This window comes from Rhamphochromis longiceps, linkage group LG14 (genome assembly GCF_057381845.1).
Source record: "Rhamphochromis longiceps isolate RC_006_pf linkage group LG14, R_longiceps_female_GT1.1, whole genome shotgun sequence".
In the NCBI taxonomy this organism is placed as follows: Eukaryota; Metazoa; Chordata; class Actinopteri; order Cichliformes; family Cichlidae; genus Rhamphochromis; species Rhamphochromis longiceps.
In genome coordinates this window covers 12,387,355-12,410,604 of record NC_140570.1, presented here as the reverse complement: position 1 = coordinate 12,410,604, position 23,250 = coordinate 12,387,355, and the positions used below count along the sequence as shown (strand labels likewise).

At 40.9% G+C, this 23,250-nt stretch overlaps 1 protein-coding gene and 1 long non-coding RNA gene across 3 annotated transcripts in view; one reads left to right on the top strand and one right to left on the bottom strand.

The window, feature by feature from the left end:
* Nucleotides 1-23,250, bottom strand: part of LOC146653709 (uncharacterized) — a 364,224-nt gene that overhangs the window by 19,865 nt on the left and 321,109 nt on the right. The gene's annotated exons all lie outside the window — the stretch shown is intronic.
* igsf11 (immunoglobulin superfamily member 11) overlaps nt 1-23,250 on the top strand; it is a 122,661-nt gene that overhangs the window by 14,276 nt on the left and 85,135 nt on the right. The gene's annotated exons all lie outside the window — the stretch shown is intronic.

Below are 23,250 nucleotides of genomic sequence, written 5' to 3'. Positions count from 1 at the left end.
GTCGTCTCCTCCTCCAGTCATGTCTTTGTGTTGTGTTACTCTGTTCCTGTGTCTCAAGTCTGGGTCTCTTTGTCTGAGTTTGTTATTTTTCCTGTCTTATTTTGATAGTTCCTTGTTTCGTGTGCATTATGTTCAGTTCTGCTTCCTGTCTTGCGTCACTTACATTCCTTCAGCCATGTCCCCCAGGTGTGTCCTCTCTGCCCTGATTCCCTCCTGTCTCCTTATTGTCTGAGTCTAGTTTTGGTGACGTTGTCATCATACCTTTCCCATGTGTGTGTTCGGTTTTATAACTTCTAAGTGCTTAATTCCTGGTTAGTCTGACTTTTTGTATTGCTGTATTTTGCTGCCCAAGCTCAGGCAATAAAATGCTGGTCTGAATTCAGTCCTGTCTCCAAGTCTGCAATTGGATCTGCACACTGACACATGACAACTGAAGCTCTTTTCTGAACCAAGCAGTTTCTGTCTCACTTCAGGCCTGCTTATAGAACAGAATGACTGGGTTTGCATCTGAAGTCAGTGGGGGTGGTCTTTGCCTAACCTATAAACCAAGAATCTATTCTAATGGTCTTCAAAACATGTCTTTATTGTTATGTACTGAGGTATCAAAACTCATCATTAAGGCTACAGCGTTCGTCAATATAATCTTTTTGGGAGAAAGCGTTAAATGGTAGAAACACAGAAACTGAACAGACTTCGAGAAGGACACTGTTTTCATTATGACACCATTAAAAAAAGGATAACGGCGCTTTGATTAATGGCATCTCGTTCAAGACTGAATGAGCATACAAAACATACCGAGTGACAATGACTGATTGACTAGGCTGGTTTGCCTCCTACTGATGCAGTGATCCAGACTCACATGGGATCCCTGCGCAACACGGAGTTGTCCATCTTTTTCGGAAAAGAGGATTTTGTCACCTCGAGGCTAATGCTGTGTCTCATTAAAGGTCTGAGAGGTGCGTCTGAGAGGTAAAGCATTCCCATTTCTGTCTATACAGAGATTAAAGCACTTGGCATTGCAAGCTTTCTAAAAACACCCTGCAAATAGCTCAAGAAGAAAAGAATAACAGTGGAGAGTGTTAATGGAAAATGAAGCCGGAGGCAGTGTTCTGGCTAAACAGAAAAGAAATGGCTGTTTAATTGGAGGGTGGTGAAAGACAGTGTTAAAGGAGAGCAAAAACAACTAAAGGAAAATCTTTAACTTGTCTCCCTTGGGAAAACATTGCTAAATATTACTGTGGCAATATTAAAGGAATAAGGACTGTCTGTTTCAGTGAATGAAATGGTGTAACTGTAAAGCGACAGAAGTGCATATTGATTGCATGCATTCATACTTTCTCAGCTTATCTGAGGAAAGAACAGACAAACAGAACTACATACATTTGTAAGGGTCCATAATTTGGGGCGTCACGTTTATTATTTCACAAACAAGCCTTTGATTTGTCGCCTTCTCGGGCAACTTCCTAAGATGTTTTCCTTCTTTGCACTTCGGCGTCTTTTCTCCCAGTTTTAATTGCATTAGCACTGAATTAAACCCTCCATGCTGCTTTTACATGAGTGAGGATGATGCAACTTGCTTGCTTACTTGCCTCCTCTGATGAGCCGTGACTGATGATCTCTACCCGGTTTGGCTGCTAAGAGATGATTTGTGAATGTGGAACAATGTGTAAACTATGGAGCCAAGGCCCAAATCATCTGCTAAAATGGGCTTTGCTACAGATTATGTCTGTCATTTGGTCTACGACCCTGGCTTATAGATTATAGATAGCTTTGGCTTTATTTGATCAGTTTGGTGGCACACAGGCAAGACCATGCATGTGTACACATGCTGTCGGGCAGCTACAAAATTAGAGCTATGGTTTACAGCAAATAATTTTCTATCTGTCATTTTCTTTTTGCTCTGTTTTTTTTCTTTCTTTTTTTTTTATAAACATATTTCTTACTTTTTTGGTCAGAAATATTTCTATAAACTAAAAGTCTCATTTTCCCAAGGTTGGCATTTTTAATCACAAACCAGACAGGAAGTGATTGGAATGATTTAAAAAAAAAGAAAAAAAGAAGAAGCTGTGGACTAGGCCCTGATATACACTCTTTATGTCTTTTTTCCCCTGCTGTGACAAACTGTGGATGGGATTTGAAGATTTCCGAAGGTTTATCTTTCCACAGGGCCTCCAGATCTAGTGTGGTGATTTGTAGGAAATGCTCTGCTGCCTGCTAATTTCCTCCTGATTGTCGATGACAGCCTGCCAGCCAGGCCTGTGATTGGAAAATCGTGACAGGGTACATAATGGATGGTGAGCTCAGATAAATATGATTGTGTGAGTGAACTCTTGGCTATTTATATGTGAGCAGATGCTTTTTAAAATCAGATCTTGTGCAAATTGGAGACCATTGAAGGGGTCAAAATGTGTGCAGGGTGAACAAACCCTCTAATGCATCAGAGATCTCTGCAATCGCTGTACAATACTCTCAGTACAGAACTCCTGCCTGTTTTATGAACTTGTGACAGGTAACATTTGCTGGATTCCTAAAGTAATTCTGGAGTTCTTAAGGAAGCTGAATCACGTGTGTGAGCTTGAGAAAATGACTTGAGTAGAAAAAATCAGCCAAAAAATCATGTCTGGGTGATGTCTTATGCACTGAAAAAAAGGGATTGGCCAACTCTTGGATTTACGTAAGCATCTTGCGTGTATTTAACATAAGTGCCTCATGCTTTAAAGTTAAGTGTAACTATATAGTGTAGAAACTACATGATCTGCAGAGAGGCTAGATTAAATTGTTCATATCATGTTCGAGTGAAGTAAGTCAATAACTTTCAGTCTCGTATGCTTTGGATCGTGGTTTCAGGAAGGTATCCATCTCAGTCAAATCGAGTAGCCTCCACTACGTTTTTTGGTATACTGAAAAAAGTAAATTCGGTGTTTTTTACATTAAAAAAAGTCTAACTTGTAATTTAAACACAATAATTTCATGCTTCTATGAACGTAATTAAATCATGAAGGATCTGTACGAAATTCAACAACTTAATTTGTCCTTGTTGAGATGACATGATACAATCTAGTAAGAGTGGTTAGTTGCTGGACTCATGAAATTCACAAGATCGCACGAGATGTCAAACTGTAGGAAAATCACTGGCGTTATAAGAGGCAGACAACTACGACACACCACGTGCATGCTATTGCTATTTATTGTGAATTAACCTGTCAAGGACAAAAACGTACAAAAAAATTCTGCATCAAGCCTTGAAATCATAGCTTTCCTACTTTTGTTAAGTCTGGATTGGTGGCATTGTGGTTAGTGCTGTTGCTTCACAGTAAGAAGATCCTGGGTTCAAATCCACAATCTGGCTAGTTTGCACTGGTTTCTCTCTGGGTATTCTGCTTTCTTCCCACAGTTAAAAGTTGTGCAGTTGTTAGAGTTAGGTTAATTGATGATTCTAAATTACCTGTCAATGTAAGTGCAAATGGTTGTTTGTGACAGACTTGTGAGTTGTCTAGGGTGTACCCTGCCTAACAATTCAGGGTTATTTCCCAGCCCCCCTGCAACCAGGATAAAGATAGGATGTTAGTTGTTGTAGATCCATTAAATTTTTTATCTTAACCAGACTCTAGACTTTGTTGAACATTATGTAATATGAAGACAACATGTAGTATTTAAATGAGCAAGTAGTATTGGGGTAAATGTTATTAATTGGTGTTGAAATAAAATGACAAAATTGTGAAGGATTAAAATATTTCAAGAGCTCAACTTACTTCATCTAAACATGTTTCAATCGCGTTTTATGAACATGTTTATTGAATATGAAAAAGTTGTGTTGATTGAACACAATTGTTTAAGTTTCTGCCAAAGCAGAACATTTGTGTGCAACCAATGTCCACTATTGAATCAAGTAAATCCAACATGGCCTTTTTTCAGTGTGGTGTCTGGTACATGAGTGTTGGCACCAGGAGCTTTGGGTCCTTGAGGTAATGGGGTAGTGCCTCTGTGGATCCGGCTTGGTGTGGCGTATCTCGTGAATGCTTGATTGGATCTGGATAAGGGGACTTTGGAGACAGTTTGGAGTCAGTGTCTGGGGCTCTTTATGATGTCTGCTGAGCTGCTCTGAACAAATTTTGCCAAAGCCAGTTTTCCTGAATTAGGGTGCATCTTTCTATGAGGGGTTATCTAACATCAGTGTTCAGGTTCAGTACATGTCAAATAAACATCCACACAAATGCCAGGGCCTGAGCCTTCCTGGCAGAGCATAACACTGTAAGGAGATAATCAAGGTGGTTTTAATGTTAATTCGCATATAGTGAAATCATATGCTGTCATGTATGAGCCTGAATGAATTGAGAGGATATTCACCAGTCAACGGTCTCCAGTTAACTAAATGAGAACATGGATCCTTCCTCTGGTCGTTCAAGTTGTCAGGTTTAAAAGTAAGTTGTGTGAATTTTACACGTTATGAGAAGTTGGGCCTATTAAGGGATATCATTTTGCAATGTCAACCATGAACAAGTTTTCAGTCCATTATAGGGCTAACACAGAGAGACAGAAACCAAAAATTCTCACTTTCAAACCTACTGCCAATCATCTGTTAACCTACCAGGGCTAAGCTGCCCACCTTCACCAAATAAGAACATGTAAATTAAATGCTATCAGATATTTATGATATTTATGTCACCTTTCAACAGCAAAATTCTGAAAAAATAACGGTATGTCTTTTTTATGAGTTCACAGCACAGCACTCCCTTCACTAGCAGCTGAATACATGAACAGAAGTGCAACAAACTTTCAAAGCACCCTGAAGACTAAAGCACCTGTTTCAACAACATTGAAATTAAAAATTGCTATAAACATTGTCATTCCCTCAAATATGTTAACATTAACTGTTTATTAGCAGTTATCCTCATTAGCTGTCTGTTAAATTATTATTGAGATAGCTAGCAGCTATGGTTGGAGCTAAGGTAGGAGCAACATAGCATGCTATTGATATTGTTAATTTTACAGATTTAACATTTATTGTGTTGTTTGTGCCTAAAAAGTGTCAGCTTTCTCTTAAAATCCAAGATTGAAGTTGAGAAGAGTCTACAAGCTGCTAGAGAGAAACAGTGAAAGTCTACCTTAACTGATAAGCAACATAAATATGGTACCAAGTAGAGCTGGGCGATATAAGATTTTTTCATATCACGATATGTTTTTTTCATTTCAGGCGATAACGATATCTATCACGATATAAGCCAAATAACTATATTTGTAAGATTTAAATGTGCCGTTGCTCACAAGTAAAATGTGAAATAATCAGCAGCTTGTTTTGATTTAAATATTTATTTCCCATAATAAGTTCAACAGGGTAGATGTACTTAAGGAACATGAGACTTTTTCAGATAAATAAAGGCAAATATTGCAAACTACACAAAAGGCAGCCGCTAAAGCGTTTAAGTTTCAAAATAGAACAAACAAAACAGACTACTTCTAAAAATAAATCTTAGTTTGTTTTACAGAAGAACAGACAAAACTGACTAACTTTTGTCAATATCAAATAAACTGAGAACTAAAAGGAAATTCTCAATCTCTCCTTGTTGTATAGCTTAGCTTTTCAAACAGTTTTAACAGTTACTTTAGTCTGACAAAAGCCGAATGACGAATTAGCGCTTCCAGTCAGAGATTGAGCATGCACCGCTTTATTGTATTTCCAGACTTGCTTTCGGCACAATTTGCAGTGCGCGCTACTCTGTTTTTTTGTCAGACTTGAAATAGCCGAAATACCTTCATACTACGGAACTTCTATGGCTTTTCCGTTCAACAATCTCTCCAGCATTGGAACCATCATCATCTGTTTTCTCTTTGGTAACCTTCGGTCACGCTCTCAGTTGATTTTTCTGTAGTCGGCACACTCATTTCCTCCATTACCCGGGCGGCACGGCGGCTGGCTGCTTCCCAAACAAATACACATATGCGGCTTGGCACTTGTGCTGTACGTAACAAGTCACGTGACGTGACGCTGCGGCTGTGATTGGTTCGGCTCTGCGCTACTTAATTTGGATTGGCTGTTCTTCTTTTTTTTTTTTTTAAGAGGACAAGAGAGATGAGGCCTATTGCAATAGTTTAACTTTTTTATCGAGAAAAAGTTATTTCGCAATACATACGTTATCGTTCTATCGCCCAGCTCTAGTACTAAGTCATCATAAGCACCGGAAATAAACAGGGATATATACTGAAAACATTTAATATATTATATAAAAAAAGCCTCTTGACTTTGTAATTTCTTTTGCAATGGTATCAAAAGTGGTATTTTTCTGGGTATTTCTGTTGATTATAATATTGTGACAGCTATTGTTATAGTTAATCTGTTTAACTATGTTTAAACCGTAGTGAGGTCAACAATATTAAGAAAAAAATATATAATTATATATTTTTAGGTATACTTTTAACACCATCAGATGATTTTAAAGGGTAAAGTAATTATCTGCTCTTGAAGAGTGATGTTTTTGTCCAAAAATTCATTGTGAAGATCAGAATGGTTTGCAATAGGCAATGAATTTTTAAGAAATGACCAAAGTCATTAGAAATAATTTCAAATGGATTCCCCATGTAAAATTTGTGAATCTGGATGCAATGCCATTAGTTGCAAAGGATGATTATGTGACTTTGTCTTAGTGTTTCCACAAATGGAGTCTTTTGTGGTTATTATTATTTTTTGTCAAGTGCTCTCTCTCTCTCTCTCTCTCTCTCTCTCTCTCTCTCTCTCTCTCTCTCTCTCTCTCTCTCTCTCTCACACACACACACACACACACACACACACACACGCGCGCGCACACACACACACACACACACACGCAAAGATGTAGACATTCACACAATGTCAAACAATCCAATTAGCTGCCATCTAGTCAATTGGGGTAATTACCCAGAGACTATTAAGTCATTTTCTCCCTGTGCACTATCACAACTGTAATTATGGCAAAGCAACAATGATGTGCAATTACAGTTCACTCTCATTGCTCTGCAGTGACGTGATGTCATAAAGATGGCCGAGGGAGTGAGATGATCGAGAGTTGCAGTATATAACACTAACGTGGAGAGAAACTCCATTGTGGAACAAAGACAATCTCAGTCAGCGATAGCAGGATAGAGGATCCTCAAGGGGACTTGTGAGTCCCGTTCTGTCTCTTCATAAACATCTCATAATCAATGGCAGAATATAAAGTAATCCATCTTCTCTGGCCTGTAAACGGTTGACATTTTCCCTTTATTAAAGCTGTGAGATGAAACACAAGATTTTAACGATGACACGAGATGATCAATGACTCTATTGTACTCAGCTGGAGGGTACTTTATTAAGGCGGGGCATTGTCTCGTTCTTGAAAGATTTCTCTGTATTTAGGGAATGATTTCCCCGCTGGAGTTCAACTCTGGTCATTTTCGATAGCTTGCTTTTGTGCATTGCAAATAAGTGGAATAGAGCTGAGTAATGCTTCGGGACTGGTGCTGAGCTGGAGCGAGGCAGATACAGAGAGAGAGCGAGATGTAGCTTTTCTTTATTACTGTACCACTGGGTGATGAGAGAGATGTGGAAATGTGTGTTGTGTATTAGAGCACAATGGGGAAAAAAATACCCTTTGTTAAAATGAGCCTAGTGTGGAATAGCAGGACCCATTGAAACTGTCATCAGTGTGCCTGCGCAACCACATGAGACTATTCACCATTGTTACAGTAAAACACTCTTTAGATAAAGACTCGTGAATGCAGCTTGCAATGGTGGAGCCAGAGCAGATACAGTAACAGATTACGCCACTGCCATGCACCAAGGGGAGAAAAAAAGGCTCCGTTTTTAATTAATCCTTGTTTGAATTAAGATGAAAAATTAATACTATAAGCTGGCCTTGCAGATGAGATGAGACATATATGATACAGTGTTTCATAGCTTGTTATCAAAGTATCACAGGCTCCACGAGGACAGGAGTGGTGGGCTAAGTGCTGAACCGTTAAGAAATTTTAAGTGAGAGTAACTGGGGACCAGTTGACTTGTGAAAGTAAACCTGAGAGAACAAATCAGCAGCATTGGCAGATTTCACATTTGGTTTAACAGTCTGAGGCTGAAGCTGGCAGATAGATAGATGAAGCGAGTCGGGCGGTGCTGGATGAGACACCTTTTTGCCATTTGTTTTGAGGGGTGTACTATGAAGGTTACCGAGCTATCTTCATGTTGAGGTCAGATTTTTCTGTATTAAAAAGTGCCTGGATTTTTTTTACTTCGGTCGGGAGCAGGTTATGTTCCTGCCCTGCTATCCCTGCTATCGCCGTTTTTATCATCATCTGACTGGAGTAGGCGGCACTAATGGGGCCATTTTCTGTAAACTCCCTTCTTTTGTTTGAGGGCACACCGGGCCATAACCACTGCTTTGACACCCATTATCACCAGCTGGGGTTTTAGGATTTGTCGAGCCAGCTAACTCAAAAAAAGCCCAAATGTGTTGAACTTTGTTTACAGTCAAGGCCTCTGTTGGAGGAAACCTAATTGCTTCCAATATTATTATTATTATTTTTGTTTTCAGTGTGCAAAGCAGTTTATTTCTTGTTGAACACAGGACTCATAAGCTGTCCGGATAGTGAATGTCCAAAAAGCTCGCTTTATTTTTTACTTTAAGACTGCAACAACAGCAATCAGTTGATTCAGTCAGTGCCTTGTAATAACTTGTTTCATCAAATTAACAGCCCATTACTGCCCCTCAAAAAGATTCACAGCAGCAATTCTAAAGCACCGGCACTCATACAGGGAGGAGTTTGGAGAAAATGAATGGGCTAAACAAAACATCTGCAAACGCTAGCAAATCCCGCTAGAGTTTATACCACATTCATTGCCGACTATAAACTGACAGTTAATATCAATTTGAAAGCATGTTGTTTCTTCTAAAACCACAACACTGTACAGTCGGTCCCTGTGCTTTATGAATTTTATAAGTAAGGTGTATTTAAGGGCGTTGCAAGTTCCATTTAAAATGGACAACAATCGTTGGATGAGAAAATCAAAACTTCAAAAAATAGAGGATCAAGTTTTGTCACCTCACGCCAGCCACCTTGCAGTTCATGTCCTTGTCTGTCCAAACTTGAACTCTGGACGTCCTAGGAGTGATGTAATGTAATTAGGCCACAGTGAACTTTAACTTTTGATGACCAGAATCTAACCAGTTCATCCTAGAGTTCAAGCAGCAAATTTGAAGAAATTCCCTCAAGGCTATGTGAGAGATATGGTTTTGCTGGCGTGGAAGCATAAAAAATGATAATGGAGAAGGTCTGTGAGCTTAATTCAGCGGTGGAGCTGATACGATGACCTCGCACACCTTCTGTTATCTGTTTAATTCATGACAAAATTAATTTCTCCTCTCCTTTCCACTCCTCCCACTGTTCTCCTCAGCTTAAAAACATCTGGAGTGCACCACCACCCCCCTCTGTTAAAGCCTTTAACCCTTATTTGCTGTGCAGCAGCCCTGCGACAGACTGGTGACCTGTCCAGGGTGTACCCTGCCTCTCGCCCTATGGCAGCTAGTCTCCAGCCCCCCCCCCGCGATCCCGATAAGGATAAGCAGAAGAGGATGGATGGATGGATCACTTGATCTTCCACTTTCTGTTAATAGGGCAAAACACAACAAGCCAAATGCTTGATTTCCCCTCTTCTCACTTCCTTTCTTTCATCCTCAGCCTGGAGACTTGTGAATGAAAATGAAAAAAAATATTTTTGTCGTTCATTTGCACTGCATTTCTCTCCCTAGCCTGGTGGAGACTCAGGTGGGCATGAGTATTAATAGCTTCCCTCGTTTGTGACGTCAGCTGAAATCACACATGCGGCTTTTAATGCTCAGATCCTTTATGTTAGACGCATGACTATCAGCTGCTATGTAGTCACTGCTGTAAAGCACTTGTCAGTGTAAAGCTGACAAAAAAACCCTTTCTTTCTCACCTCCTGCCTGCCTTTAAGGATCTCATCTTCAACGACGTATTCGCTTTCACGCCTTTTCTGCTTTTTGAGCCATGTTTGTCCCTGATCTAGCTGTTGCGAACCCGCTCCCCGCTTCACCTCTATCACTGTTTTATTTCCCCTCCAAATCATTCTCCTCTTTAATGTGATCATCAGACTGTTTTTCATTCTCTCTCCCCCCTGTTTTTGTTTCTCTGTGTGTATCCATGTGACTAATCTCTCTCTCTCCCTCTCTCGTTTGAGAAAAGGGCCTGTATATTCTGCCTGAAAGCTTTGTGGGGTCCTAAATGCTAAATGCCAGTCAGTCTCTGCCAGGTGCCCGCTTAATACTGGTCTCCTTGGTGATGAGGCCAGCAATCAGGCCGTTCTGCACCAGACACTGAGGGGTTTGTGATGGAGGGCTCATGTTTGTGCGACTGCACCAGTGTGTGTTTGTGTCAGCGTACAGTAGATTTGTGTGATTTATGTGTGTGTGTATATGTGTACTTGCTGACCCCCCCCACATCCCACCCCCCTGTGTAAAGACGTGTACTGTATCTGAGGGAGAGAAAGCAGCGACATGTATTCGCTCTCTCGTTATCATGTGAATGCTTTATGTTTCCCGTCAACATGCCTCTGCCAAACAAGGGGGCCCCTGTTCTCCCTGCCAGGGCTCGAGTGAACGCATGGGCCAGGCCCCAGAGCGGCGCCGTTCTTTGCTGGCACAATTCACCAAGAGTTTAGCTCCACAGACACTGCTCCTGGCCTCATCTCCATTCAGTCCATCTGTACTGGCATCTCAGCAGCCGGCGAGGAATCGGTCTGTTGGAATGAGGTTGGAAGACTCCATTCAGAAAGACTTAATGGCTGATGGAGGGCTTCATACTGATTGGCTTTAGATTATTCATGTATGATGAGGCTATATTATGATGTGCAGCATTCTGGTTTTTCTTTTTTTTAACTGTGACTAAAAAAGATGACTAAATGTCCAGTTTTGTTTTTGCATCAGCTGTTTCTGCATCATTCAAAGTCATGTTGTGTGACACTTTTATTAGTCAAATATAAAGTATGAGTTCACATGTGTAAATTGGGGATTCTTATTTCTGCCAAAAAACAAATACACTGAAGCAACTGCAGTTTTTTTCTCTTCCTTAGCAACAAAACAATTAAGGAAATGGTGATCAGTTCATGATTACAGTTTGTGTAGAAAAGAATGACCAGTGGATGACAGTGCAACTCCCTAGCATTACTCTCCCACACGTGGCTCTTGACTCGGCTTTGCTTCCTCTTTTAATGAGTTTAGTTCAGCTTTGGACCTGGTTGTGTCCTCAGCTGATTGACAGGTAGATACGTTCTTCATTTATTTATTTTTGTGTCAGGCAGACAGGCCAGATATAACTTCCATCATGTCTGAGAGCCTGCTCAGCAGTCAGGTGTGAGGTCTTATCAGTGTCCTCAGCTGACTTTGGAGGCAGTAGGAAGCCCAGCAGTAGTCATGTGTCATAAACAATGCCCAGACAAAAGGTGGCTTGAGCAGGACACTCATCAGTGTCTACAGGATTTCTAGGAAGCTAGGCTATCACTTCTGAGCACAGCACAAGGCAGTCCATTACATGTCTTGTATTGCATTGAGTTTAGCTTGTGTATATCCCAAGCTTTTTTACCTTTATTACAAGTTATTATGAGCAATAACTGTCAGAGCTTCAACTGTATCTTCACTAGTGTCATCTTTAGTGAGGTTTAAATAAAGTTATTTTTAATAGAATCTGCAATTTAATTGTGTCCCAAAAAAGGCAATGAGGCAAGGGTCCTTAAAGAATAATAATATATAAAAAAAATAAAAACAGTCGAGCCAATTCTGATTCCTTAATCAGCTCCCAGGATGATTTAAGCGTCAAAGACAGAAAGATTTTCCCTAAAATCAAACGTGTGCTCGGAGGAGAACCACCAAGCAGATGGCCTTGTCCATTATCATCATCTGCCTGCTGATACATTACAAGGAGGCTCCCTACATCGAAGCTGGGTGTCTGGCTGCTGTTGTGCCATTGATCGGACCGACCGATTCTGACTCTTTGCCACCATAGGTGGAGAGTTAGAGGTCAGCCCCGTGGTCTGAGCTCTCACATCTCACTGGGACCAATTTAACGGCCGAAATAGCCAAAGGTGCTAAGAGCACAACTACCTGTGCTCACGCAAATCAAAGGTTTCAGTGTGTGCTGGGACAGGGATATGTAAGTGTAAGTGTGTTTGTATGAGTGTGTGTGTAGGGAGGTTTTTTTTGATGCATGATTCTTCATGCATGTGTGCATTCTGTTGGAAAGTGCTTGCATAAGCAACACTGAGACTTCGGTGAGCGATTGTGTGCAGCTCACGCATACTTATTATGTAGATATAAGTATGCGATGGTGAATAATACCTCGAGAAGGCTGTGAATGACTCTGCTGGTGTTAAAGTGTTATGTATTATAAAGACCATGAGTTGAAGTGGCCTGAGCAGGTATAGGTGACCTGAATATCTGAAGCTTTTTCAGGGTATTATGGCCTGTCTAGGGCCAGACCACAAAATAAGGGTGATCCATCCTCGTCAGACCCCAAGCAGCCACATCGCACAATTGATAAAGTTTGACAATGATTGATTTACAACATGTTAATTTGTCAGGCTCCTTTTTTAGTGTCAAATAATCTAATATCTCGAGGATTTACCAAACTAACCTAATCAAAAGAATCAAACCAAATGACAACAACTTGGCTCCCTAACTATGAAAACAGGAGAAAACTATAACCAAACAAAAAGGCAGTCCACCCCTACATAGGATGAGTGAAAAACAGTCCATCGTGGTGTCATCATATAATTCATCTCCAGCTAGTTAGCCAATCTGTATGGTTTGTCCTCTGGATCAATCACGGAGAGGCATCTCCACACTAAGATTTGCATATTAGACAACATTATGACAGCAGTCGTGACAAGGGTTTGAGCTGAAAACTGTAGGAATGGCTAACATAGATTACATGGTATAAAACACAGATTTATCATGAGCCTGCTGTTTTGTATAGAATTCATTATATCTCTTTGATCAGGACACAAACTTTAGCACATTTCAGAATGAATAGAGATGAATTAACATTTTCACTACTTCCTGATCAAGTTTTTTGAACCCTTAATCTAACCCTTAATTCGAGGACTCAAATACACCGCTTGGACCATCATAAGCACACAAAAGTGACTGATTTCAGCTCTTTAAGGACACAGTCTATCGCCTCCTTCCTCATAATCAAGGCAATGTATAAATCAGTGCTATGTAATCAGTTGTTGGCATGGCCAATTCAATTGTTGTATTTGAGATATGTCAACTATTAAAGTTTTACATCTATTATCTATTACCTTTGGGTATATAATTTAGGTTTATCTGATAATTTAGTCTCTTCAGAGATTGAGTGTTTTTATCTACTGTTCAATTAAGCCAACAGTAAATCATGTAAAATTTCCGCTGATTTTGGGCTGATTTTGATGGAGAATGTAAAAATAATAATCTGGCTACCTCCGCTTCCAGGCTGACTGTAAAAAGACCTTATGATTAAAACATATGTGAATATATGAAGTTCGTTCCAGCACTCGTGCTCTAAGGCGTCTCTGCCAGACTGAGCCAATCTAACTGCCTTTATTTCTTTCACACTTATTCCAATTAAAAGATGACGTGCGATTAAAGGACAGCAATCTGTTTGCTAATGTGTACAGTGTGTGAGAGAGAGTATGTTTAACAGAGACAGAGAGAATTAAACAGCATGTGTCAGTTTATCAAGTGCTTCTTTGTCATGTCATTATTATCTTGGCCTGCTCGTGTGTGTGTGTGTGTGTGTGTTGTCTTTGCTATATTGGCTTATTTGATGCCTCCACTGGAGGGTTCTCAGTTCACTCATCGGGTTAATTGACCTCTGGAGACGTTTTTCTCCGCAGTTATAATGACTGTCTGGATTAAATGATGATTCTGCATTGGCCTTAGATCTGGAATTTGTAAGAGCTTTGATTTCTGAGGTGGTTCATTTTTTTTTAAATGAGATATTTGAGCTTTATTTTAAATGCCTTTGATGCATGTGTCTGAAGAAAAAAATACTGCCAATGTGAAACGCTACGTGAAAACTAGACCAACTGGCTTTTGCAGTGTGGAGGTTGTGAGGTTTCCATTTTTAAACGTGCATGATTTTGAGATCAAGGATCGATAGTTCCCCAAGACCCATGAAACATTCAAAGAGACACAATCACATCGAATTAGCTGTACTATAACTTTTTTTTTTTTTGCCTGTCCCATTTGGTTCTTTAGCCATCAGAATTGTTGTCTGAAGACCAACAAGGATACCCAATGGATTTACTTTGCCAAATGGATCATCATGGCATTGCCGTATTGGTCCATTTGATCGACCTTTGTTGTTATTGTTTATTATATTTTATTTTCAGATGTTACAGACGGGACAGACATGAGTGAGGGATAGGAAAGGGAGAAAGAAAGAGGAAGGAAAAGAAAAACAGAAGGGGAGAGGGACAGTGAGAAAGGGGGGGAGAAAAAAAAATCTCCTGGATCACCTGTTGAGAGAGGCAGAATAGAAAACAAGCAAAAAAACAAAAAAACAAAAACCAAAGCAACATACTAAACACAACACCATCGCATTAATCTAGCTAAGTGTAAACAGCAGTAAATACTGAATATTCAATGTTGTTGTGCAGCACGCAGGACAGACAGCGCACAATGTGCTTTGAAGTAGCAGCCAAGAAAGGTGTAATTTAAGTCTACGAGCAGTGAACACCCGTGTGCCTACCTGTGTGGATCAGCGCGCTTGTATTCAAATGGTTTCCACATGTAATGGTCTGCAAGAGGATGTAACGAGCCATAGCCCCGTCCCCCAGGGCATGAAGCAGGCATGGAGGAGACCCAGGCCCCAGACATCCAGAGGCTCCCAGAGCACGAGAGCCCAAAGAGGACCACCGGAGGGGCATCCGTGCCACCCTCATGGGAAGGGCTGAGGATCCCCAGACGAGGCGTCACCCAGCGGCCACCGAGCAGAAGCTAGAGGGGGCTGCACCGGCGTGCTCGCCGGCTCTGCCGGCAGCCAGCTGTGCCAGAGTGAACCGAGCCGCAGGCCCAGAGGCCAGAGGCCCGAGGGCCCCCCGCACCCCGGAGGAGGCCTGACCGAGCAACAGGCGCCAGGCCCCGCCAGGTAGCCACCGGGAGTGAGCCGGTACATACCTGAGTGCCCAGCCCCGGACACCAAGAACCACCAATGCACCGACCCCTAAGGGCATCAGTCACCGGCAGGGAGTGTGGTGAGGGGAGATAGGCCTTGGAGGGCCTGGGAGTTCCAAGAGAGGTGGAGTGTAAGACCCGACCTGACATATAGACACAGACAAACAGGCACACACAGACACAAACATGCATTCCCACCCTCATGCACACATATACAAACACTCAGCACTCACCCAATGTAAGGATTGACATAAATGGACATGTACACACAATCACACTCCCCAAACATACTCTATACCCCGGGTCCAGGTACCCTCGCCCCCAGAGGGGGAAACAGAACCCAGGCCCAAGAGATGTTACCCTTCTCCCCGGGGTGGAGGCAAGCAGACCGTCCCAGGCTCCGCAGCAGCAGGGAGGCCAATTGGACAGCTAACATCTCCTCCCAGACCCCCCGCCCCAATGGCTAGCAGAGAATGGGGGTGTGTGAAGACCCCATACCTTATAGCTGTACTATAACTAAATGTAGCTGACTTGAATAGACTTGGGCAAACAATGGTGGAAAAGTTAAGTATGTAAACATAATAAATAATGCAAATGATAAGTGAAGCAGAGCCGATAGGAGTGCGTTCATGCCATTGTGGTTCTTCATACATTGTTTGCTTCTTTGTTTGTTTTAATAAAAAAATGTTAAAACCAGAGCTACCAAGCTCTTGTTCTTCTTCTTCTGGTTCTTATAGGCACTTTTGCTATATTGGGATTCATACACTCATTGCAGCAGGCCTCAAAACTCTGTTGTCGTGTGTGCATGTGAGATTTCAGGCAGTGCATGTTTTTTTGTTTTAGCCAGTGGTCATTTAAATTGAACTTCAGACACGTCTGTAACTTGTGAAGTGCTTGGCTATCTCAAAGTCGTCAAAATGAAACGGACACCGAGCGTCCAATCCAGGAGACACAATTGGGGCCTGTCTCAAAAGTGACAAATATGGAGTACATTGCAGCAAAGACTAGAGATTGTTTGAAGATTGATGGCGCACAGCGAGCAGCGACGGTACAGTGGCTTCTTGTCAATGGTAAAAAGAAATACATGAGAAAAATAGTCTCTGATAATCACAAATGCAAATGAGACAGCTGCTGTGTTTGGACTTGGTCTAAAAATATATTTTTGTGTTCACTGTTTTTCTGAAAAGCACGTCACTGATACTCAGGTTTCCATAGAAGTTGTTCATCAAGCTGATACAAAAATAATATGTAGGTTTTGAGATATTATTGACGTTAAAAGGGAAATTAATAATCCAACCTAATAAAGTCTGAAAGAAGTTGATGCTGCTGATACCAAAATGTGTGAGCAGTGGATTTTTGAGAACCTTGTTGAAGCTGGTGCTGCACCAGGGTTTGAAACATTAATGTGACTGAACAAAGTTTTAGTTTGACTGACTTGTTAGAGGGCAATCTTAATCTTCACACCTAAAGAAACTCTGAAAATACGATTTGCAGGCACAAACTGTGAAAATGAATTTGATATGCATATAAACTAACGAACTGTCAGCATTTCACGGCTTCACTACTGTGCAAAAGTGTCAAGCCACCTTTCATTTCATTTTTTTTATTATTTAGCTTCCAAACTGCTAGACTGCTATACATTTTTAAAGTGGACTTCAGCAGTAGTATCTATGAAGAATACCAAAAACACCACAGTTTGGCAGGCATGAAATTGTATTTTTGAACCAACAGGGTGATTACTAAGGAGCTATGAGAGAAAAACCTTTCATATAGATATGGCGTGCAGTGTGCCCTTAAAGAAATTTGAGGAAACTGGAACAGTGGAGGTCAAAAGAAGAAGTGGCAGACCTAAAAAGCTGATGAAAAGTGTCTGAATTCACACCCTTAAGAAATAGGGGGGAAAATCCAGCAAAGGCCTGTCAGTAAACATGAGATTTGACCCTTGAGCTGATCCATCTTCTGTTTCACCGATGCTTCATCAGAAATGTTCTCAATGGACGAGTGGCTGTCGAAAAAGCCATGTGTAAGGAGGGCAAACAGAGGGAAAAAGGTGAGGTATGCCAAACTAAACAATGACTCAAAATCAGTGTCAACAGGTCTTATATAGTAAGTGTCCACAGCCATCTGTGAAACATGGCAGAGGCTCTTTCATGGAGCATTTCTAATTTTCCAAGCAGCACATAAAGAAATGAGGGGTGGCTCAAAACATTTGCACAGTGCTATAGATTACAGTTACATAACTGTAAATAACCTTAACCTTCCTGCCTTCTTGGGACCTTTTTGTGCCACTGCTATGTGTTAAATGGCTGCCATTTCCACTGTGTTCAGTGGAATATAACCAAACTTGCCACCTGTCAATGTTAATATTCCAGTGTGAATTCCTTAAATCAGCCTAAAATGGCTGAGCAGCAGAAATCCCCACACCCATCACCCTGGGGACCATTTTCTGCCCATTGACTTCCATTATAAACGCTATTTTTCAACCCCAAATTATCATCATATGATTTTATTTTTTCTTCTTTTCTTGGATGTCAATGAAGACTCAGGGCCTTGAAGTTTTAATTTTTAAATTGCAAAAAAAATGCAAAAAAAATAATGGCAGGTCAAAATGTATGTTGGTGCCAATCTTTGGTCCATCTAAAGGCCTACTTATAATGACAATCACATATTACTTCAACTGGTTTTTTGTGGAAATATTTAGTTTCGTTTTTTGGTTTTTGGGGCTTATAACACAGGGCGCTCATGTAATAACACTGGGATTTGAAGGGTTAAAACAACGAAAATATAATTAAAACTTTACATGAATATTTCAGGGAGAAGTAGTTTTACAAGGTTGGCTAATTTAAAGTGGAATAAAATATGGATATATGGTCTTTTTATGGCGTGGCTGAGAATGGTCCCTAGGGTGATGGGTGTGAGTTTTTTAAAGGATGGCAGGAGGGTTAAAAGACATGATATGTGTCTGAGAGTAATGTAACTATATAAAGTAACTTTCAAATTCATCAGCTAAGTTGGAAACGATATTATATTCTCAGAACAAACAGGCATGTCTTGCTTAGGTCCAGACTTGGCTTGATAATCACCAGGTGATCATTTTCCACCAAAAAATGAATATGCAGTGTTTCAGAACACAACTCTTCATTTGTTTTGTTCACGTGTAGATAAATTTTATATGAGCGATATTAAAAGGTCTGAGCATCAATGATTAATAGTCATTGTGCTGTAATGTAGGTTAGGGCCCGTGAGGCTTGCGAGCTGGAACGTAAAACAAACAAATCATTCTCCATAAAGGAAAACATCTCTTAACACCCTCTCCACTTTCGCCTGCCTTGCGCCGACCTGTATTCCCAGTAAGAAAATGATCTATGATCACGACGTCATGAGGGCTTTTTTTTAAATTTGTTTTACTTGTTTACATTTGTCAGAGGCACTCTCAAGGACAGTATGTGTGTTTCATGATGTTAAATCAGTGTGCGCTCGTCCGCGCGCACTCACTCAGAGGCATTCACAGCTACACAATCAAAGAAACAAACTAATGAAGTCTTTCTGAAACAAACAACTTGATTAAGACCCAGGAGGGGAGAGAATCAGGTGTGAACACCGTGGGTCATGAAATCATGTGTGAACCAATGCCAGAGCTGTGTTTTTAAAGATGCGGCTTGTCTGCTTTTAAGAAGCGCTCCACATCCTGTGGGAGTTTGTTTGGGCATGTTGTCTCCAACATGGCTCCTCTCTACCTGGTTATCAACTCCTGGCTACGCACACTAGCGGGAGAGATGAGCATGCTTTGCCTTTGGGAGGCACATGTCTGTTTTGCTTGAAGCTGCATTTCTTCAGTGTCTACTGAGCAGTACTCTTCCTTTCCTTGTCTTCAGAAGAGAGAAGTAAACCCTGCTTATAAGGGAAACAACACAAAAAGCGAAACAACACATATTTTTTACTATAGAAACATTTGTTTAGTGATAATTAGATGTGATGCTGTAGTTTACCAGAAGCTCATCTTTACTTTTATACCAGTTCTCGGGAATGTACTTTGATCCGCTTTAAACATTTAAACAAATTGCATTTTAATTGTGCACATATGCTTAGCAGTAATATTCTCAGTCTTCTTAACTGTTATTTTCACTGCTCCAGTAGTCTGTCCCCAGGAATGCAATCAAAACTAAAGGCACTCCACAGTGATTTATTTTACTCGTGTCAGTTTGGTGTTAGAGGAAAAAGAATGAGCTGAGTCGATTTACTTTATTATGCTGTAAAGACCCACCAGTCCTTCAGAAGACTGTAACAGTAAATTTGTAACTTACATGGTGATAATAATTCAGTCAAAGTTACAGAGCTTGTTTCAGCCCGCCTGTGCATTTACAGTTGTTGGTCTTATTTCCCATGTTGTAAAGTTGTTTTTCCATCTTCAGTACTGCTCAGCGCATCTAAGCACATAATTTCAAGTAAAGCTTTGCTTTACCTGGTATTGTTTAGCAAGGCCATTGCTTTTCTAATGGCTCGGGTGACAAGTAACCAACTTGTCACCCAGAGCTTGAGTGGATACCACAGGTCGCTTGGTGGGAGGCAGCCTGTCCCCAAACTGTTGTAGTCTGACTGAGACTGACTGGAATCACTCTCAGACAGAGTGGCAAAGGTTTGTGAATAAATAAAATGCTAGAATTAATCTGCATCATCATCTGGTTGCCAGCTGGTTGGATTCTGTTTAAATTATTTTATTAAAACAAAGTTACAGCACGCCTATATTTTAATGCAGTTAAATTGCCATTTCACAGCAACTACACCACTACTTATAGAGGAAAGTGTGTTTCACATTTGAGGTTCTGACTGATTTCTGAATGTAAATAGCTAATGTGCATTTCTGCTTAAAGAGTTTCACATGTTCTCCCCGTGTCCGTGTGAGTCCTCTCTCTGTGGTCTGGCTTCCTTCCCCAGTCCGGATACATGCTGTTAGCGGGCTTAGGTTAGTTGGTGATTCTAAATTATCTGTGGGTGTGAATGTGAGTGTAAGTGGTTGTCTGTCTCTCTGTGCTGGCCCTTCAACAGTCTGGCTACCTGTCCAAAGAGTATCCTGGCTCTTGTACTATGATAACCTCCATCCCCACTGTGACCCTGAATTGGACAAGTGGAAGAAAATGGATGGATCACAATAGATTTGCAACAGATCTGGGGACTGCAGATTTATCAGAGTTTGGTGTATTATCACAAACAGACTGCATGTAATGGCCAACTTGAGCCCATTTGATTGCAAACTGACTGGTTCCACCTTATTGCCATCTTGACTAACCCAAGATGTTTTGAGGACAGCAGTTGACAGACCTGTTCCCCGTCTCTCAAGCAACTGTTTCCAAACAAGAAAACTTCATTTAACACGGTCACAATAAACATGGTTGTGTCTCCAACCACTGTTTAAACTAGTGTGACTGTAGCACAATAGTGCTTTCATCTTCTTTCTTCAGGTAATAACATAAACAGTACTGTATTACAGGTTAAACACATTTTTGATGTGATCAAAGTTAAGAAACTACAATGATGGGAACATATCATTTCCTGATTCTCAACTGACTTTAAAAAATGTGTACATCCTTCCATTTAGTGTCGCAGAGCCCTCTCAGTCCGAGAAAAACTACTAAAGAAAGCTGGGAGTGAGCATCAGCTGACACACACAGTACAAAGAGTAAAAAGTCCATTAGAGATAGACAGGCCAACACAGTACTCGGGAGAAACTTCCAGAAAGGTTTGTGATCGGTTGGCCGTTAAAGAATTTTTCACTCATGGGGTCTACAGCTGGTGGTGGCGTGGTTACCATGGAAACTGACATTCCCTTGAAGGTACTTGGCAGCCACTGGCAATCGTTGAGCTTGGGTAATGGTTTGAAATTCTCTGTAAAGTGGCTCAGAGGTTGAGATTAAATTCAAACTGTTGGCAGTGGACTCACGCAGTGACTTATCACATTGTTGTAGAGTGAATGATGCCCTTTAGAGAGGGGGAGATATAGTATCTGTATCTGCAACCTGTTGCTCGCATCATCACATTTTTTAATTTTGGCTCCTTCGTTTCTGGCTGCCTCGTTCAAAAAACACCCCAAAACACCACTCCTTGCATCGTCAGTCACTGAACTTTCATTCATTGATTAGTCAGATGCGATCACGCACTGCTGTTACATCCACTGTTGCACAAAATTTGCATTAGTTCTGTGCAGATACGCAAAATATTAACTGTTAACATAGCAGCATGTGCAGCACATTTTTTCACTGCCAACCACCCTCCTCTTCCAATTTTGCCACAGGCCTTTGCTCCATCTGAATGAGTTCTCCTTAACAACTGCTGAAATGATTATGCCTCCAAGCGCAGAACACTCCAGCCGTATGTGGCAGGTAGTGTGAAGACATGCTGCTGACGGTCCTGTGAATGTCAGCAGCTGAAAAGGATCAGCCGTGCGAAGCATCAGCCTCACACCTCTGCTTGCATCACCTGCTCATGCAGAAAATATGAAATATTATTACTGTGTGTGCTCGTTTTTCTTGTTTTGCTCGCTTGTTTGCTTGGTTTTTTTTTTTTATCTCTTCACACATGAAGAGAGTGTAAAGTGCTTTTCTACTGACCAAGTACATGACTATATGTTCGCAAGATTATAAGAACTCAGCTCTTAGCAGAACGTTTGTATTGGTAAACTAAAACAGAAGTACTCAGGCATGATGTTTTTGCTATATGAGCCATAAAGCTTGTTAGCTTTGGGGTCCCTATAGGGGTAAAAGAACTTTAATCCTGTAACATGAAGGTCTTTTATATGTATTTTTAGCAACACATAAACCTGTACGGGAAAAGCATACACATCTTATTGTGTTTATGTGTGCGTATCCGTAGAAGATTGTTAAGCTTATTTGTATGCTGCAGAAGCTCCTGTTGTTTCTAGGGCTCCTGTAGCCTGGGTGGTCAGTCTCTCTCTGTTCAGCTTGAAAGCATCAAAGGTTTTCAGCAGAGGACAGATTGAAACTGCCAGTGTTGCCTCTTTTCAAAATACTCTGAATGCAGCTACAGTGTGGGACAATGACGCAGTGTTTTGCATGAAAGGAAGAGATATCTTAGAAAGTGAATCTTTGAAATTGAAAAGTGTGAGAAGTCTCGTGAAAGTAGCAAAGGGACAAAAATGCCCAGTTAACCCCGCACACACGCAATCTCTCCCCCCCCCCCTTCTCTCTCTGAGGATGTTGTGTCAGTTAAGAGCTTTCATCACTGATTATAGCGTTCAAAGCCCTTTAAGCGAAGGTAAAGATCTCAGACACTCACTGCAGCTTAGCAGATCGTGTCAATCCAGCACCGGACCGTTTCACTGAGACGGCAGATGCAGCGGGCATCTGTTTGCACGTTGTACATACCGACTGGATGACAGGCTTCTTCCATCAGCTTCAGAACAGAAAGCAGTAATTGGGGGCACGGTGATTGCAGGGAATGTGTTGTTTCACTGGCGCAGTTGGTGGATACATATTGGTGTTTTGAGGTGTATAAAAACTGAATCCATAATAGGTTTAAGAATTAAGAAGTCTTTAACTTTAACAGTCCTTTAACGAAAATCAACGAGCAACAAAATCAACACCGGTTCAATGTGATGATGAACTTAGAAACAATGAACTTAGCGGTCTGTCAAGTGCAATTGCGCTCACCTTCAATTTCCAGGTGGAATTGAAGAGCAGCTCATTATCTTCTGAGAAGATGATGCAAAAAACAAATTTCTGATTTGCGGTTTGATTGCCTGCATGTTCTCAGTTCTTTGGAAAGGAAGTTCTTTTAAATGTGTGTGTTGCATCAGGGAACATGTGACATTATGTTTATCACATGCAAATGTTTTTTTTTTTTTTTTTTTTGTAGATATGCATCCATGCTCAATAATTACTTTATGCATACTGCCGGGGAAGGATTTAATTAACTGCCCCCCATGTCAGGGTAGATAATTAGCCAATAACACACATGCACAAACACACACTTTCTCTCTTATGCACACAAAGATTAAGTCACAATATTTGAGACTTGAATGCCACTGGCTTACTTGCTGCCACAGGAACCTAAAGTCTTG